Source organism: Rhineura floridana, chromosome 8 (genome assembly GCF_030035675.1).
Source record: "Rhineura floridana isolate rRhiFlo1 chromosome 8, rRhiFlo1.hap2, whole genome shotgun sequence".
NCBI lineage: Eukaryota > Metazoa > Chordata > Lepidosauria > Squamata > Rhineuridae > Rhineura > Rhineura floridana.
Genome location: NC_084487.1, coordinates 27,907,289 through 27,926,349, shown reverse-complemented (window position 1 = coordinate 27,926,349; position 19,061 = coordinate 27,907,289). Strand labels below are relative to the sequence as shown.

General features: G+C 43.0%; 1 protein-coding gene across 1 annotated transcript in view; it reads right to left on the bottom strand.

Moving 5' to 3' along the window:
* The window catches only part of RESF1 (retroelement silencing factor 1), a 50,478-nt gene extending 33,345 nt beyond the window's left edge, over positions 1 to 17,133 (bottom strand). Inside the window, exons 1-3 of the mRNA XM_061638715.1 lie at positions 16,447 to 17,133; positions 15,807 to 15,999; positions 6,466 to 6,534 (exon numbers count right to left, since the gene is read on the bottom strand). The gene's annotated coding sequence lies outside the window, so the exon portion shown is untranslated. The remainder of the gene's footprint in view (positions 1 to 6,465; positions 6,535 to 15,806; positions 16,000 to 16,446) is intronic.
* Between the last annotated feature and the right edge of the window lie 1,928 nt (positions 17,134 to 19,061).

Genomic DNA, 19,061 nt, shown 5'->3' with positions numbered 1-19,061 from the left:
CAACATCACCCAGATACAGTTCACACTCTTAACCCAGTAAATGAAATGTCACTGTTTTAGGGTCTTTTCCAGGATTTGATCACACTGGGTAAGTAGGCTACGCTCTGGTTACAATTGCAGCAATCAATAGATTCAATGTAGCAATGCAAGCTGAATACAAAAACTAGCAATTTACCATGTATTTTTGTCTTTCATATAAAATGGTTAATTAATATGATTTTTAGTTCAGTTCTCCTGAGCAACAACTCTAATCAACTTGAAATAAAGATTTTGTGTTAACATTTTGAAAGGTATTGTAGATGAATCCTAGAAACACATTCCTTGCTTGCACCATGAACACATTCTTTTATCTGGTTATGACCTGTGCTCACTTCCTTAAAACACCAAAATAGTTTCAAATATTTGCTGCTGGAAACAAATTTATCTAAGCTAACGAAGGTGAGATAGCAAGGGAGACCAAACATGACATCAGTGGACACATGAAAACTGTGTTTGGGGGGAGTGTATGTGCAAACAAACACAAAAGACTTGCCTGGAAGGCGCAGCCCCTTGATTAGATTAAAAGCAGCCAAAAGCTTAAACAGCCCCGCCCCTCGCTCACGAAGGAAGGAAGCCTGAGAGAATACTAAAGAGTTAAGCCCCAGCTGATAGCCATCAGCCTCAAGTAACACATCATTGGCTGGCAGCAGTAGCTGGGAGGAACCAGCCACACATATAAAGTCAGAGCACCCTAGTGAGGGAGCCTGCTCCACGAGCTAGAGGGAGCCCCAGCTGAGGAAGCGTCAAGGCCCCAGCTGACAAAGCGTCAAGGTGAGTTAAGCAGCAGAGCGAGTTCGGCAGCAGGGCGAGGAGGCCAGGGCCCCCCACTGTGCCCATCTGTTCCCTGACCTCAACTAAACCGCAGTCTCCAACCCATTGACGTAATAAACCTTAAACAAAACTATGCAGGTAGGAAGCCAGCAGGGGTGTGGGGGCTTTCCAGTGTTTTGCACCGCCTGCAGCATGTACGACTATCTGCCTGTTGGACAGAAGTCGTGGGTATGCTCTCAGTGCAATGAGCTCCTGGCTCTCCGGGAACGACTTCATTTCCTTGAGGCCAAGGTGGCGGACCTGGAAAAGCTGAGAGAGGCAGAGATGTGTGTGGAGGAGGCCTTCAGGGACGTTATAGCTGTGTCCCACTCCAACGATGATAGCTCTCCTGCTATCATGGAGAACAATGGTCTCGGGGAAGTAGAACATCCAGCTGAGGAAGAGGGAAACGATCCCTTAGAAGGGACCCATTCCTTGGGGGATGAGCCGCTATCCTCTCGTTCCGAGGATATATCTCCAGGGGGTGGAGGGATCCTTGTAGTGGGTGATTCGATCATTAGGAACATAGACAGTGGGGTGTGTGATGGGCGTGTAGACCGCAAGGTGTTTTGCCTGCCTGGTGCGAAGGTTGCGGATATCGCCCGTCGTTTAAATAGTTTGGTAGACAGTGCTGGGAAGGAGTCAGTGGTCGTGGTGCATGTTGGCACCAATGACATGGGGAAATGCAGCCGTGAGGTCCTGGAAGCAAAATTTAGGTTGCTAGGTAGGATGCTGAAAGCCAGGACCTCCAAGGTGGCTTTCTCTGAAATGCTACCAGTTCCACGCGCAGGACCAGCCAGACAGGCCCAGCTTCGCAGTCTCAATGCGTGGATGAGACGATGGTGTCGGGTGGAAGGGTTTGGATTTGTTAGGCACTGGGGAACATTCTGGGACAAGCCGGGCCTGTACAAAAGGGACGGGCTCCACTTGGACCAGAATGGAACCAGACGGCTGGCACTTAAAATTAAAAAGGTAGCAGAGCAGCTTTTAAACTGACTGAGGGGGGAAACCCGACAGGAGCTGAGAAAGGTCCGGTTCGGAATAAACCTCCCCCCTGGGATAAAAACCAAAGAAATGATGAAATTTTAAAAGGGGTAGGCCTAGAAGTAGGCATTGTGAGAGCAGGGGCACAGCATATAAATTCAGAAGAGCAAAATTACCACAGGCCTAACCACAAGTGCCAAAGACACTTGAAGAGAGACACTGCTTACAAGTGCCTATACGCTAATGCTAGGAGCCTCCGAACCAAGATGCGAGAACTGGAGTGCTTGGTCTTAGAGAAGAGCATTGATATAGTGAGCATAACGGAGACCTGGTGGAATGGGAAAACCAGTGGGATACGGTTATCCCTGGATATAAACTATATCGGAAGGACAGGCAAGGACGTATTGGTGGCGGAGTCGCTCTATACGTGAAAGAAGGCATTGAATCCAGCAAGCTCGAAACCCCAAAAGAGGCAGACTCCTCCACAGAATCGTTGTGGGTGGTGATACCGTGCCCCAGGAGGGACTTAATACTGGGAACGATCTATCGTCCCCCTGATCAAAATGCTCAGGGAGACCTGGAGATGAGATATGAAATTGAGGAAGCATCCAAACTAGGAAATGTGGTAGTAATGGGTGACTTCAACTACCCGGACATAGACTGGCTGCATATGTGTTCCAGTCATGACAAAGAAGCAAAGTTTCTAGATATTCTAAATGACTATTCCCTAGACCAGTTGGTCATGGAACCGACCAGAGGGACGGCAACCCTGGACTTAATCCTCAGTGGGGACCGGGACCTGGTGCGAGATGTAAGTGTTGTTGAACCGATTGGGAGCAGTGACCACAGTGCTATTAAATTAAACATACATGTAACTGGCCAATTGCCAAGAAAATCCAACACGGTCACATTTGACTTCAAAAGAGGAAACTTCACAAAAATGAGGGGATTGGTAAAAAGAAAGCTGAAAAACAAAGTCCAGAGGGTCACATCACTCGAAAATGCTTGGAAGTTGTTTAAAAACACTATATTAGAAGCTCAACTGGAGTGCATACCGCAGATCAGAAAAGGTACCGCCAGGGCCAAGAAGATGCCAGCATGGTTAACGAGCAAAGTCAAGGAAGCTCTTAGAGGCAAAAAGTCTTCCTTCAGAAAATGGAAGTCTTGTCCGAATGAAGAAAATAAAAAAGAACACAAACTCTGGCAAAAGAAATGCAAGAAGACAATAAGGGATGCTAAAAAAGAATTTGAGGAGCACATTGCTAAGAACATAAAAACCAACAACAAAAAATTCTATAAATACATTCAAAGCAGGAGACCATCTAGGGAGACAATTGGACCCTTGGATGATAAGGGAGTCAAAGGTGTACTAAAGAACGATAAGGAGATTGCAGAGAAGCTAAATGAATTCTTTGCATCTGTCTTCACAGTGGAAGATATAGGGCAGATCCCTGAACCTGAACTAACATTTGCAGGAAGGGATTCTGAGGAACTAAGACAAATAGTGGTAACGAGAGAGGAAGTTCTAAGCTTAATGGACAATATAAAAACTGACAAATCACCAGGCCCGGATGGCATCCACCCGAGAGTTCTCAAAGAACTCAAAGGTGAAATTGCTGATCTGCTAACTAAAATATGTAACTTGTCCCTCGGGTCCTCCTCCGTGCCTGAGGACTGGAAAGTGGCAAATGTAACGCCAATCTTCAAAAAGGGATCCAGAGGGGATCCCGGAAATTACAGGCCAGTTAGCTTAACTTCTGTCCCTGGAAAACTGGTAGAAAGTATTATTAAAGCTAGATTAACTAAGCACATAGAAGAACAAGCCTTGCTGAAGCAGAGCCAGCATGGCTTCTGCAAGGGAAAGTCCTGTCTCAGTAACCTATTAGAATTCTTTGAGAGTGTCAACAAGCATATAGATAGAGGTGATCCAGTGGACATAGTGTACTTAGACTTTCAAAAAGCGTTTGACAAGGTACCTCACCAAAGGCTTCTGAGGAAGCTTAGCAGTCATGGAATAAGAGGAGAGGTCCTCTTGTGGATAAGGAATTGGTTAAGAAGCAGAAAGCAGAGAGTAGGAATAAATGGACAGTTCTCCCAATGGAGGGCTGTAGAAAGTGGAGTCCCTCAAGGATCGGTATTGGGACCTGTACTTTTCAACTTGTTCATTAATGATCTAGAATTAGGAGTGAGCAGTGAAGTGGCCAAGTTTGCTGATGACACTAAATTGTTCAGGGTTGTTAAAACAAAAAGGGATTGCGAAGAGCTCCAAAAAGACCTCTCCAAACTGAGTGAATGGGCGGAAAAATGGCAAATGCAATTCAATATGAACAAGTGTAAAATTATGCATATTGGAGCAAAAAATCTTAATTTCACATATACGCTAATGGGGTCTGAACTGGCGGTGACCGACCAGGAGAGAGACCTCGGGGTTGTAGTGGACAGCACGATGAAAATGTCGACCCAGTGTGCGGCAGCTGTGAAAAAGGCAAATTCCATGCTAGCGATAATTAGGAAAGGTATTGAAAATAAAACAGCCGATATCATAATGCCGTTGTATAAATCTATGGTGCGGCCGCATTTGGAATACTGTGTACAGTTCTGGTCGCCTCATCTCAAAAAGGATATTATAGAGTTGGAAAAGGTTCAGAAGAGGGCAACCGGAATGATCAAGGGGATGGAGCGACTCCCTTACGAGGAAAGGTTGCAGCATTTGGGGCTTTTTAGTTTAGAGAAAAGGCGGGTCAGAGGAGACATGATAGAAGTGTATAAAATTATGCATGGCATTGAGAAAGTGGATAGAGAAAAGTTCTTCTCCCTCTCTCATAATACTAGAACTCGTGGACATTCAAAGAAGCTGAATGTTGGAAGATTCAGGACAGATAAAAGGAAGTACTTCTTTACTCAGCGCATAGTTAAACTATGGAATTTGCTCCCACAAGATGCAGTAATGGCCACCAGCTTGGATGGCTTTAAAAGAAGATTAGACAAATTCATGGAGGACAGGGCTATCAATGGCTACTAGCCATGATGGCTGTGCTGTGCCACCCTAGTCAGAGGCAGCATGCTTCTGAAAACCAGTTGCCGGAAGCCTCAGGAGGGGAGAGTGTTCTTGCACTCGGGTCCTGCTTGCGGGCTTCCCCCAGGCACCTGGTTGGCCACTGTGAGAACAGGATGCTGGACTAGATGGGCCACTGGCCTGATCCAGCAGGCTCTTCTTATGTTCTTATGTTCACATCAAAGTGCCAAAGCAGTTTCTCCAAGATTGAGGAAGATGGCTAGTCTGAAGGCTTTGTATGAGGGAGGGGAAGTATGGAAAGTTTTCCACATTCTAGTAATCTATATGCAGTAATGAAGGTATAATGATAAACCTACAGTGAATTTTAGGGTGCTGTTATACTGGCCAGTACATGTAATCCATTACCATGAGGGTCCTTATGCCTCTGCTGCCTTGGTCAATAAGGCACCATGTGCAATTCAAACTATTTGGCAATGCAGTAAATTACATTCAAGTTATGGCTAAACAAGACAACACATGATCATGTCTTTAACTCTTGTATGGTTTCATTGCAGGGTTTTTTGGTAACAGCTGGCATGGGGCAATACCAAATGGGACTGTGGCAGGGGCAAGGAGTTAAAGCCCCCTACACCATGGTTCCAATCTGGATTGGGGCCCTCCTGAACCAGCTACTTATTTTTTTAAAAAATTAGCCATGCAAGGGCTTTTTGATGTGAATGTTAAGTTAGAAAAAATGTTCTAGGGGTCACATGATATGAATCAATTGGAATTGCACAATGTTTTAAATGTGTAATTATTATTGTTTATTGATGTTGTTAAGTCATTTATTAGAGAAAAGTCTCCAACTGTCTTGTAACATATTATGCATTTATTTTTTTATTTACACAAAGCACATTTACTCAAAAACATGCAATTCATTAAAAAATCATAAAATATATTTATCAGCCTTACTCAAGTCACATAGAAATGGTAAACACCATAGCTGAGTAGCAGACCATATGATATGCATGCAAAATATCCCAAATTCAATCTCTGGCATCTCCAGTTAGGGCTGAGAAAAATGCCTTCCTGAAGTGCTGGTCAGTTGGCATGTACAATTTGGAACTTAATGGTCCAATAGTCTCACTCGTTATAAGGCAGCTTCCTATATTTCCTGTCACTAGCTTAAATAGTCTAGGATTAGAATTATAATTCTTCTATAAAATAATACTTTATAAAGAGAACAAACTCAGTGAGAAAGACCATCACTCAGATGACTGATCATAGCTACAACTGGAGGTACCCTTTTCTGTCTTTGATCTCTACTGCTGGAGGTTAACAGAACAACCATCCAAATAAAACCAGTTGTGTATATATGATCCAAGCAGGTGAGGCTCAAGTGTTTTATAATTTAGTGTTCTATTAGTGTTTCATGCTACTGTGCTTAAAAGAAACAAAAAAATTAGCAAAATATTGAATCATGTTGTGCATGTATGTTTGTTTCATGAACCTGTTAAAGTTGCAATTAGCCACAACAGGGTACTACAATGTAACATGTTAAAATATACATAACCCTTCGTCTTTACAATCCACAAAAAATGAACAGTAACTGAATTCAATATCAAACCAGTACTTACAATTTGTTAATTTAGACTTTAACCAATCTCGTTAATCTTCAGTGTTATCAGTGTCACATAGCAAAATTTCTGAAAAACAAAAAGAATATATGGCTCCCATACCACTATATTTTCCCTATACATATAGAATTGCTACACAGAAAAAGAATACAAGCTATTCAAAGAGAAGTGACTACATTATACAGCCACGAGAGTGGCTGTATGCTATAGCCAGCGGGGATTTTTCACATTCCACAATGTTAAAATGAAAATACCCTCCATGCCATTCTGAGGCTTCCCATAAGCTCATTTCAAAACAAAACCTTACATAACTTATAGTCCTGAACTCAGAAATGCTTGCTTAACAACCCTCTCAATTTTCATGGTGATACACAAAACAATCAGTGAGAATAGACAGTTCAAAGTGTAAAAAGAGAGGGAAAAACCTCAGAGCCCTTTTGGACTTTTTTCTCTGAGAGTTCTCATAATCTGTTGAAATTCATTAAAAATCAGCCATGTTCACAGAGTACCTGTAATCCTCACACTGACGTTGCCCCATACTCTGACCTTCATCTGCTGCAGTTTAAAAGTTTAAAAAATGCCTGGAGCATGCTCAGTAAGAACCAACTGTCAGAGTTCTAAAAGCCTCACAGCTGCTGAGCTTAGCTAATCAGGGGGCCACACCCACACCAGACTTTGATTTCATGTGAGACAGTCATGGCTTCCCTCAAAGAATCCTGGGAAGTGTAGTTTGTGAAGGGTGCTATGAGACTCTTATTCCCCTGAGATAATGGTTTAACAGTCAGCCGCTCTGATTAAAGGTCTGTGAGGGGAACAGGGCGTCTCCTAGCAACTCTCAGCACCCTTCACTAACTACACTTCCCAGGATTCTTTGAGAGAAGCCATGACTGTCCAAAGTGAAATAAAGGCCTGGTGTGGATATGGCCAGGGACAGCTTTAGTTTAAATTTGGGTGGGAGGCTACATGTAGAATAAAAAGGTGTGGGAAAGCCTGAAAAAGAATGATTCTGTTTACAATGTTTTCCTTTTGGAAAGGAAAGGGGCTTCCCTTCTGCCCAGTGCCCACCCACCCAATCTCCTCCTACTCCCTGCCCCTTCCCTGGGTCAGTGTTGGGCTACGACCTGGGAGACCAGGGTTTGAATCTCCAACACAGCCATGAAGCTGACTGGGTGACCTTGGGCCAGTCACTGCCTCTCAGCTTCAGAGGAAGGCAATGGTGAAATTGTAAAATGGAACATATGCTTAATGTCTGCAAAAAGTGAAATATATGCTTCTATGCTTTCTCAGCATTTGAGATATTCTTTCCCACATAGCTTGCAGAACAGAAGGTCAAGGATAGAGGAACTTGGGATAAGAACAGGGAAGTGAGCCATGGGAAACAGATGTAAAGGGCACTAGGTGAAGATGGGAAAGCCCCGGATGAAACATGTATTCTGATTAGCAATGCACTTTGATGCTGTGATGCTTTGATGATTATGTATGTGACGCATAACAGCCTATAAATGTGATGGTCGTCTGTTTTATAGAGAGAGCCCACTTTCTGGTGATCTCTCCCTTTGCAAAGGAATAAAGGGAAGCTTTTGCAATTTAACAGGTCTCGTCTCTAATTCCTGATCGGCAAACCTGGGAATTGGGGGCCATAACAGGCAGGCCCAAACTTGAGGTCTTGCCCTTTTGTAACAAAATCACCTCTGAATATTGTTTACCATGAAAACCCTATTCAAAGGGTCACCATAGGTAGGGATTGAATTGAAGGCAGTCCATTTTCAAACATGGTTGCATAGAAATAAATCCCATTGAACTCAAAAAATATGGTCAGTGTCATATGATGGTGAAGACAGCCTTTTGTGTTTCAAATTGGAGGTTATATTCTATTTCTATTTTGGGTGCATTAACAGTGGAATCTGGACCTGCAGTTTGATGAAAAATCAGACTGATTCCAATATGTTGCTACTTCAGCAATGACTCTAGCTGTTGGAAAAAAGATGATGCATGTTTTCAGCCTGCTATGTTTAAACCACTTCATTTAAGGCAAGGTGGGCACAGACAATTAAAAACATAAAGCACACCTAGCATTTTGCTAGAATATATTTCACCTACCACTGTTTTATCTTGTGCAAATTGAGACACTCCTGAGGTCCACTGGAGACTATTCTGCAGAAGTCAGTGCCATTATTCCACAATTATTTTTGGAGTTTTTTTAGTATAAATTTTGCCAAGAGTTGCTGTACTTCACATATTCACAGAAATAGAAACAAAAGAAAATGATTTCCTATAGGAAACTTCACTAAAATTGCAAAGGAAATCAGACATATTCAAAGTGACCATCTGAACTATATCAACTGTCTTAATAATGTTGCTTCCTCCCTGCTAAAACAAGATCAGCACAGCACATGTCTTCTTTCTATTATTTGGGCAGATTGCAGGTGTTGCCACCACTCACCATATGCTCATAGGCACGTTACCAAATTCTTCCAAGCTACACAGGAAGTGGATCGGACTGTGAAAGACCAACCCAAATGGTGTTTGCATTTTGACCAAATTGTAGGGCAGTACAATATCTCAGAGAGGAGTTCAGGTCTCCTGCTCCCCTGGTGCATTCACTATAGCTGCCCAATTTCCCTGCTTTTTAAAGTTTGATAGAATAGCTGTGGGCTATAGGTACATTCTTAAACCGCAAGGTTTTTTGCCTGTTAATGAATTAATCTTGGTTTGGGGAAAGTTTGATCTGCTACTTAAAAACATATCTTCCCTAGTACACAAGTATCCCTCACAAAAGATGCATGAAAAAACAGAGGGAAGATGGTGAGAGAATTTTTTTTTTCTACAAGTAAGGTTAGGGCACAATGCCCCAAAACAAGGAAATGGAAACTGAGCCACTTCTGACTCAACTCTGCAGTATTATACAAGAGTTTCTCCAAAACTGAAAGGACACCTAATCATCACTTAGATAAGTAAATTTAATTGTCTTAAGAAAGATGCAAGCAAAACTGAAGGGAAAGGATTGCAAACATAAGAACATAAAGGGAAAGGATTGCAAACATAAGAACATAAGAAGAGCCTGCTGGATCAGGCCAGTGGCCTGTCTAGTCCAGCATCCTGTTCTCACAGTGGCCAACCAGGAGCCTGGGGGAAGCCTGCAAGCAGGACCTGAGTGCAAGAACACTCTCCCCTCCTGAGGCTTCCAGCAACTGGTTTTCAGAAGCATGCTGCCTCTGACTAGGGTGGCAGAGCACAGCCATCATGGCTAGTAGCCATTGATAGCCCTGTCCTCCATGAATTTGTCTAATCTTCTTTTAAAGCCATCCAAGTACTTGAAGAGTACTGTCATATCTCTTCTCAAAACTAAACATACCCAGTTCTTTCAGTCTCTCCTCATAGGGCTTTGTTTCCAGTCCCCTGATCATCCTCGTTGCCCTCCTCTGAACCCGTTCCAGTTTGTCTGCACCCTTCTTAAAGTATGGTGTCCAGAACTGGATGCAGTACTCAAGATGAGGCCTAACCAGTGCTAAAGAGAGGGGAACCAATACTTCACACGACTGCAGCCTAAAATAGCACTTGCCTTTTTTGCAGCCACATCACACTGTCGACTCCTGTGTATCTTGTGATCAACAACAATCCCAAGATCCTTCTCACATGTAGTAATTGAGTTTTTAAAGAACTTAAATGTAAAATTGCTGATCTTCTAACAAAAATATCCTCTATACCTGAGGATGCAAAAATGGCCAATTTGACACCTGTTTTTAAAAAGGTCTCTCTTAACACTAGAACTCTGGGACATCGAATGAAGCTAAAAGATTCAGGACAGACAAAAGACTTCATTCACAGTACACACTTAAGCTATGATATTTACTCCCAAAAGATGCAGCAAAAGCCACCAATTTGGATGGCTTTAAGAGGTTTAGACAAATTAATGGAGGGTAAGGCTGTCAATGGCTACTAGTCATGATGGCTATGTTCCACCTCCAGTGTTGGAGGCTGAATGTTTCTGAATACCAATTGCTGTTCATGGGTGGAGAAAGCATCTGTGCGCTCAGGTTCGCTTGCAGGTTTCTCAAGGGCATCTGGTTGGCCTCTGTGAGAACAGAGCGCTGGGCTAGATGGGCCTGATTCAGCAGAGCTCTTCTTATGTTCTTAATTTTAACAAATACTGGAGCCAAAACATCGTCCAAAAATATAGATTGCCTGTCAAGCAGCCAAAAGAGATAACTATGATGTCATTCAGCTACTATTACACCATTCCCAGATACTTCAAGGGTTGGCAAGCTGCCATCATCCATTATGGTGGAACTCTGCCAAAACTTAGTTCCTGTGACCTTACGACCTGAAACCCCACTTGTAGTGGCTTTGATAATGTTGGCAAGTGGCCTACACAACACATCCTTTAAACACACCCTATTATGACATCTTGTGACATAATGCAAAGCCACTAGCAGTACACTTGTTTAGCATGGAAGCACCCAGCTGTAATGGGTCAGCCCAAATATTGGCTTAAAATGTGTAAAAAACATTGCTGAAATAGTTTCCATTTGCTTAGCATACAGCTTTTTGATACATAAGCTGCAAAGAGTTAAAACAGTTCTCCTTTGGAAAACGGGCTTCTTGCCCTCCCTTCTGAACAATGTTTTGTTATGAGGCAAGTTACAAAGTGATAAGGAAGTCTAGGCAGTCAGCAAACACTCTGACTATATCAACAAGGAAGCCCCTTATATGGTAAAGTTAAGCACGCTAGTTGTTGATACAAATTACACTAGGCGCACCTGGATAACGACTTCAAGGAGGTGGCATGAAGAAGCACAGTGAAAAAGTTGTAGCTGATAAGGCCATGGGAACATGCCCCCTCTTTGATTAAAAAGTGTATAAAAGGCCGGGTTTTATAGCACTCATTACCCTCCACTCTGGCTGGAGTGAGTCAAAGAAAATGCAGGGGAATCATCCCACTATTCCATCCATGACACCTGATAGGTGCATTTCCATGTACTTTGTAATTTTGGCTCTGTAATATGACTTAGGAGTTTAACTAAGTTTTTCTTCTATTGTAACTTATTTTAACAAAGATGTGCCTTCAAAGTCTTATACTTTGATGTTAAATGGATATCCAGCAAATTCTTTCTTCCTGATATTTCTATATTTCTGTCTCTGCAATGTTGGCTAAGGCCACCTAGAATGTATTTTATTAGTTGCAGTGTGCAAGATATGAATAAATAGTATATATTTTAAAGATTATTCTGCTGTCTCAAGTCTGACTCCCAAATAGAAAATTTCTGGTACCTTCCAAGATTCAAGAATTCTTGAGTGGGGTCTCTTCTACCCTCTGCTGCACTGATTACTTCTGTTGATAACCTGCGAGCTTAAATGAACTAACGGTCGACATATAAGGACTCTAAGCAGACATGTAGCAAGGGAGAAAGCAAGAACCCTCAACCCTGTGCATTCACAAGAAGAGGGCCAGCCTTGCTGGTATCACAGCTAATGTTTGCCACTTCTTTGAAGTTAACTTGAATGGAATGCCAGGGACTGGGGGATTCAGGTATGGCAGCTTGCCCTTGAAGTATCTGGGGATGGTGTGATAGTAGCCAAATAGCATCAGTTATCTCCTTTCGCTGCTTGCCAAGCAATTAAGTAATCCTTTAATCTGGCATGACTACATGACATTGTTAAGGCCAAAGATGTGTAAGTAGATATTTAATTTATATCCCGCCCTTCCTCCCAGCAGGAGCTCAGGGCAGCAAACAAAGCGTTAAAAACACTTTGAAACATCATAAAAACAGATCTTAAAATACATTAAAACAGCATTAAAAAATGTTAAGAAAAAACTTTTTTAAAGGGTTAAAAACATTATTTAAAAAACATGTGCTGCCACACTAAAGGTTTGTTTCCTATATTGTGCAGAACGAACCTCCTGATAAGATGGTATCTGCAGGAGGCCCTCACCTGCAGAGCTCAGTGATCGACTGGGTATGTAAGGGGTAAGAAGGTCTTTCAGGTATCCTGGTCCCAAGCTGTATAGGGCAAGCCTTTGATGAAGAGGGGGCTCCATGTAGACCAGCTCAAGACAGTGCTGCATCCCAGCCAGCTCCAATTACCAAAAGGGGTCAGTCCACTGTTTTCTAAGGGTTTTTCCTATATGAGCTCCCCTGACAATTGAAGGAATGTAAGCCCTGTGATTTTCGTCTGCAGGTTTCCCCCCCTATTATTGAATAAATTTTATGCCTTTCAGTCCATCAGTCTGCTTATTGTTTCCAAGTCCACCAACAGAACCATTGCCCTTTGGCAAAACATGCACTAAGTTGTCCAGAGGAGGCCAGCTTTAACGTTTAAGGTTTAGCAGCGGCTACCTTACATTTGTTGACGGAATTTTACATTGGTTCAGGCTTTAGTGAGCCTTCCAAAATGGCTAGGCCTCAATTTGTTTAGAATACATGCTGAAATTGCTGTGCAAGGAACTAAGACAACAGCTGAATAATATAAAGTATTAAAATGCTTACTTGTTTGGCATATTTTGTCAAGGGAGTCATAAAGGAAATGAGGAGGGGTAAAGAGGGATCTTTGTTTGCAAGGAAGCGAAAAGTCAACTTGACATTGCATATTTTCCTAGAATTTAGTTACTTGTTTATGCCAAGTGTTGAAAACTCATGCCAATGAGTGACATATTGTTATGTATTATCATGTGATAATTGTGTAATCATGTAACTTTGAAAAAGTGTAAAAGTTGGTCTAAAACTCATGTCGGAGAGCTTGTTTTGAGAATTGTATCTCTGGACAACCTCCCAAGCAGCTGCTTGAAATAAAGCTATCTAATCAAAGCATCAATTCTGTGTCTTGAGAGTGTTGGTGTATAGGGCCTCCCAGTATTGAACTAAGCAGGGGTATGCCCAGTTGGGCTCCTGTGACACATTCTAGAATGTGAAGCCGCAGATTGTCCACCCGTTCTACAACCACCTCATGAAAGAGACCATAACAAAGCATGGACTGTAGACTGCACCATGAAGGGGGGGGGCAAGTAAACCAATAACTAAGTCTCTATCTGTCCTACTCTTCCTGTGGTCCTCATCACTGCCACCATATTGAAACTAGCAAGACAGCCTCTTTTTTGTGAATGCACGGAATCGAGGGTTCTTACGTTATTCCCTTTTCCCATTAGCTAGATAGAATCCTTGTATGTCAGATGTTGTGTTCGCCTAAGGTTGCACAGTTTCCAACAGCAGTCATATGAATAGGTAGGCTAAGGGTTGGAGATCCACCCAAGAATGCTTAGGGCATGTGAGATTATCAGGAAAAATCATGGGAATTCAACAGCGGAATAACTCTATAATAACAGTTACTTCTTAAACATTTTAACACTTAATAGTTTACATAAATGCAGATAATTGACCTTAGCCTTATGTCAGAATCAAACAAGTTACATTGAAATATATCTTAATACTTCTATTATATTACCTTAATACCTATAATTCTTAACCAGAAAGAAATTGCATTATTTCACCCTTGGGATTTTGGCAGCAGCATCTTCAACCAGGCTAACAATCACTGGTAAAATAGCAGGGTATTCTCTACAGATTTATAGCTATGTGTTATCTGGTTTTAGGTGACTACATGAGGTCATGACTTGGACTACAGTGTGTGAGTCCAGACACACTTTTGCCCCCTCAGTGAACTTGTAGATGTCCCAGAGAGGACATTCCATCCCCTTTGTGATGCACTCTGCTAGTCAGTTCCGGTTATCCTGTTTACTACCCACTTGGCAGCCTGCCTGGCACTCTGGCTGCTGTGCAAATTCAACTTCCTGAGTTTCCATATAAGGATGTTCCTGCCAGACAGTATTGGTTTTATCTCAAGCTGGCAAGCTGCCCAAAATGCCTTGAAGGGGGACAAAGGAGCCCAAGGCTTGTCTAGGTGAATTAACACTGACTGTATTTTAATGGTTAACATGATACTATACTAGGGGCTCCACCTCTCCTTGATTTGCTTGCCAAGCCCACCTACCATCACCAGAGCTCCCTTCCTCCCCCTGGATTGACAAACTTCACCCCGCCCATCTACACACTGCTGCCACCATCGACCTTCTGCCCAGGCTGTGGCCTCTGAGGGCCAGGCTGCCACAGTTCCCCCTTTGATTCACCAAAGTAACATTTGAGAATAACTGAAGAGCACCAAACTGTTGTGACACTTTATGCAATAAAATAGAGAAAATGAAGTAAGTGCTAAAAGCATAGCTCTTTGGCATTCCTATAAATGTAAGTACAATTACAATAAGTAGCTGACCATTGCAGTCCTATACTCTCCAGGGAGCAAGTCTCAATGAAATCAGTGAGGCTTACTTCCAAGTAAACATGCAGAGGACTGTGCTGTACAACTGCGATTTTACGCAGATTTATGCCACTCCACTAAAGGAGCCTTACTTCCAAACCAATGTGAATTAGGTATGGGCTGAAGATATACAAGCAGCAAATAGTTGTATTTATATTCTAACTCTGACTTTATATTCAGAAATTTATATTCAAAAATCTATTTTGAAGATGTAAAAATTGGAGACATCTAGAAAAAGTTACAAGGTCAACTTGACAATTTTTGGCTTTTACAAAATGATTTCCTGTTGCTAATTACTTTCCTGAAACAGATTACATCAATGCATCAAAACAACAACTCAAGATGAATTTGTTTTGGCACATGAGGAGTCAGCTAAAGATAATTAATCTTTGAAAGAAAACCCAGTAATATGCAATCCTGCCCTTATTTTTTATTTATTTTTTACACACGCACACATACTTCTTTGGTAAAAGTTAAAAGAGACGATAAACAATAATGTGTCATGGTCTGCCATGGATTTGGCTTTTGATTCAGCAAACCTTTTATCATCAGGAAAAAAGTTCTTGCTAAGATGATCAAGGAGTCACATCTGTGAGGGAGGGATACAATCAACTCTCCAGAGTAATACCAGCAATAACTCAACAGGAAATTTTTGTTTGAGTTTGTTTTATGTAGCGGCTCTCAGGGATATGGATATCAGAGAGCCCTGGAGGTGTAACCATACCAGTCCTTAGAGAACCCTGAAAAGTATGAAGAACCTAACTATGGATACCCTCACATAATCACAGTAACAACATTACAAAAGATGATCTCTCATACGTATTCTGAGACAGAAAGTGTATTTTAATTACTGTGAAAGACAAAGAGGACAAGGCCTTGCCTGGACTAGCATTCCCTTTCCTTCCCTGAGGGAAGGCCTCTGGGAAGCTTACATGGGTAGCAGTCGTCCTCTCCCACGTCTTATGGATTCTTTAAACGGAAAACACAGGATATAAACATGTTTTAAAGAACTAAACAAAAATGACACTCACGGAGGGCCCATTTATCCTATTCAGAAATAAATCTCAGTCATTTCACTTCGTCTCCTTCTACTGGGCGCCAGCGGTCCTCTGGGTTGGCGGGCCTGGGGAGCCGGCTCGCAAGGCACAGGGCCGGCAAGGTCCTCCTGGCACAGCTTTGCGATGTCCCTAAACGCGCCTTTCTCCTCAACTGTGTGCAGAAGAGCTAAAGGGAGAGAAAGAGGGTGGCAATTAGGATTAAGACGCTCATCTCACAGCAACTAGAAGCAGGGGAGGGGGGCTTAGAACAGCCAGCGGTCGCAGCGGCTGAGCAAAAGACGCCACAAAAATCACATCCCCAAGCCGGAAACTGCCAGCAGGGAAAGCAACGTCCTTGGGAAAGTACGGAGGGAAAACAAAAACGAGGAAAGCTTTTTGTTGTTGTTCTTGTGGGGGGGTCGCGTTTTCCGTCGCTCACACTATACTAGAAGGAAGAGAGACAGAAACACCACTGGGAGGTACACGGAGAGGACTTGGGAATTAATTAGTAGTGACTGGAGACTTAGATGATTCCTCAACACCAACCCCCTCCTCTCAATTACAGAACTGGGTAGTTTTTTTTCCCTCCCCGCTCGCCATTTTGTACCCACGAACGCTCTTCTCACCCACCCACCTCAGTACATTTTATCGGTCTCCGCCAGCCCCCGCGCTGCCCATTCAGCTCACAAGACACGAGATTCCCCGCCGGGTTGAAGGAAGGAGAGGCAACGGCAGTCGCCTCAAGGCGCCGACTCTCCAGGAAACAACGGAAGCGAGCCAGGACTCTTCCCTCCCCTCCTTTGGAGGGAAGGAAAGACTTTAAAACAAAACAAAACTCCAAAGTGTCGGTTTTTACAAGCAGTTAATCCTCCTCCTTGTCGACTTTTAACGTCTGCCAGGCAAACCTGGTGGGAGTCTAGAACGAGACCGGCGAAGAGGCGGTTCTGTCGGTGAAGCAAGAGAAGCTCTGGAGCAAGCTTCTTTAAAGATGTCTCCCTCACCCTTCCCTTTCTGAAAACCTGCTATCAAACCTCTGTTTTGCGCGAGGAGGACTGAGCAGAAATTTGCACTCCTCCCCCGCCCCAGTCCACCTGGAACCGCCCACGAAGAGGCGGAGGGAAGAACTTCACCTCCCCAAGGAAGGAAAACCGAGGAACCTGCGGTGTAGGCATCGCCGTGGTTTGCTTTTTGGGTTCATCCCTTCCCGCTACATATCATAAAAACTGTTGTCTCGGTGCTCCTTGCTGCTTTTGTCGTGATTGTTTTATTTACAAGGAACAGCCCGCAAAAAAACCCACAAACGGTTCAAAGCGATAAACGAGAAAGCGCGACCCCTTCACAATTCCTTGCGGCACTTTCGAATCCAGACTGTTTTTATGATGCAAGCCTATGTACCCTTACATGAGAGTGAATGCCACTGAGCTCAGCGGGGCTTACTAGGCATGTCCAGACTTGCAGTGTCAGAATACAATCTTAAGCAAGTCGCATGGAAATCCACGGGGCTTACTTTTTGGTAGATATGCACAGAATAGTGCTGTTGTTCGGCATTTGTTTATTTTTTAACAAAAAACTCCTGATCGGCTCCAAGGCACCTTAGAAAACAGTAGAATATGGTTATGGAATGTAGTAGGCTTTGTAGCCTGCTCCAGCTGCTCAGCTGATACCTCAGAGAGGACAGCGATCCACTTTGAAAACATACGTTCTGTTTATCAACCAGGAACACGGAGATGCCAGGCCATTCTCTGTCACTGATGCTTCCAGAATTCTCTTTTGTCTTCCGGGCCTCCACACACGGCCCTCCTCTTAGGGAGTGTGTCCTAGGGAGAGCCCCCCAGGGGCAGATAAATCTAGAGAGGCCTGATCTAAACCAAGCCCTAAAGCCCAGCTCCATTTGTTTTGACTCCTCAGGCAGAGCCTCGAATCTGAGTTACATCAGCCTGCATACACGCATACGTTTAAAGCACATTTGCTCCCCCCCCCCAAAAAAATCATGGGAACTGTAGTTTGTTAACGGTGCAAGTAATTGTAGCTCTGAGAGTGGTAAACTACAGATTCCAGAATTCTTGTGGGGGGATACTTTAAATGTACAGTATGGTGTGAATGTAGACTGCAGTACAGTCAATGAAGTAAAACAAGCAGATCAAGAAGGTGTAGAGGAATTGTTGGAAACAAAGGTTCTTTAAGAGACCCACAATGAAACCATTGGTGAAACAGAGATTTACATTTTATTAAACGTTCTTGCAAGAGCGGGTGTCCAGTAGGCACACCCAAGTGACATTGGTACAGTTCTTTTATCCTATAGCCCAACGCTTCGTTCCCTCCCGTTTCATTGGTCGAGTACTTCAGGGTTTACAGCCTATCCGTGCCACCTATTCATGTCACAGGAAGTCCCGCCTCTGTTTACATCTCCCACTACTCATATTTTTAGTTCCCCCATACTCATATTTATTATTACCCATATATGGTATATCCATCCCCTTCCCTGATATATTCCCCCTCCTACCAAAGTTATATCTAGATTCTATAGACAACCCCTTTGCATGTTTTCTTTTTCTTACTATATTTAAAATCTAGCTTAACCACAAGTTGTCTCACACCTGCATCTGTTTCCTGTTGTTGGCGTCTTGTCCAGCTTTTTATTGCTTATTCTGCTATTTCTTGTACCCCCCTCCCTTTTCCCTGGTATGCGCATAACAACATACTTATGCAGTTAAAGCAATTTGTAAAAGCCACACACATACCCCTATATGATTTTAAACATCTAATTATATTGTTAAAGGTTACACAAAGTTACACATTTATATGCTTGAATCACTCTGCAAAAGCAACATATTTTATGTACATCTCACAGAATTCACTGGAAGACTTCTTCAAGTAAACCAGATTCTAGGTTTATTCAGGATATACAGCACTGGAGAGTCCGGCAAAGATTGCAGCTAACTCTGGCCCCGTTGACATGGGATCCTGGATCCACATTTTAAATTCTTCTTTTTGCAGCGGGATTGATTTGGACGGTTCATATACGTCCATCCTCACTGCAGATATATATATATATATATTTGGTGTTCACATGCGCTGGCATTAACTGCATTCGGGGGTTTTCTTGCCGCGCCCCCCTATTTAAAATGTTAACTGAAGGGGCGGTGTTTCCGTGTCTCCTGCAGGTAAAGTCTTCGGACACTGGGGGGTGCTATTCTCCTCTTTTCTGCTGTTAGTTTAGTGTCATCCGGGCAAAAAACCCATTGCAGC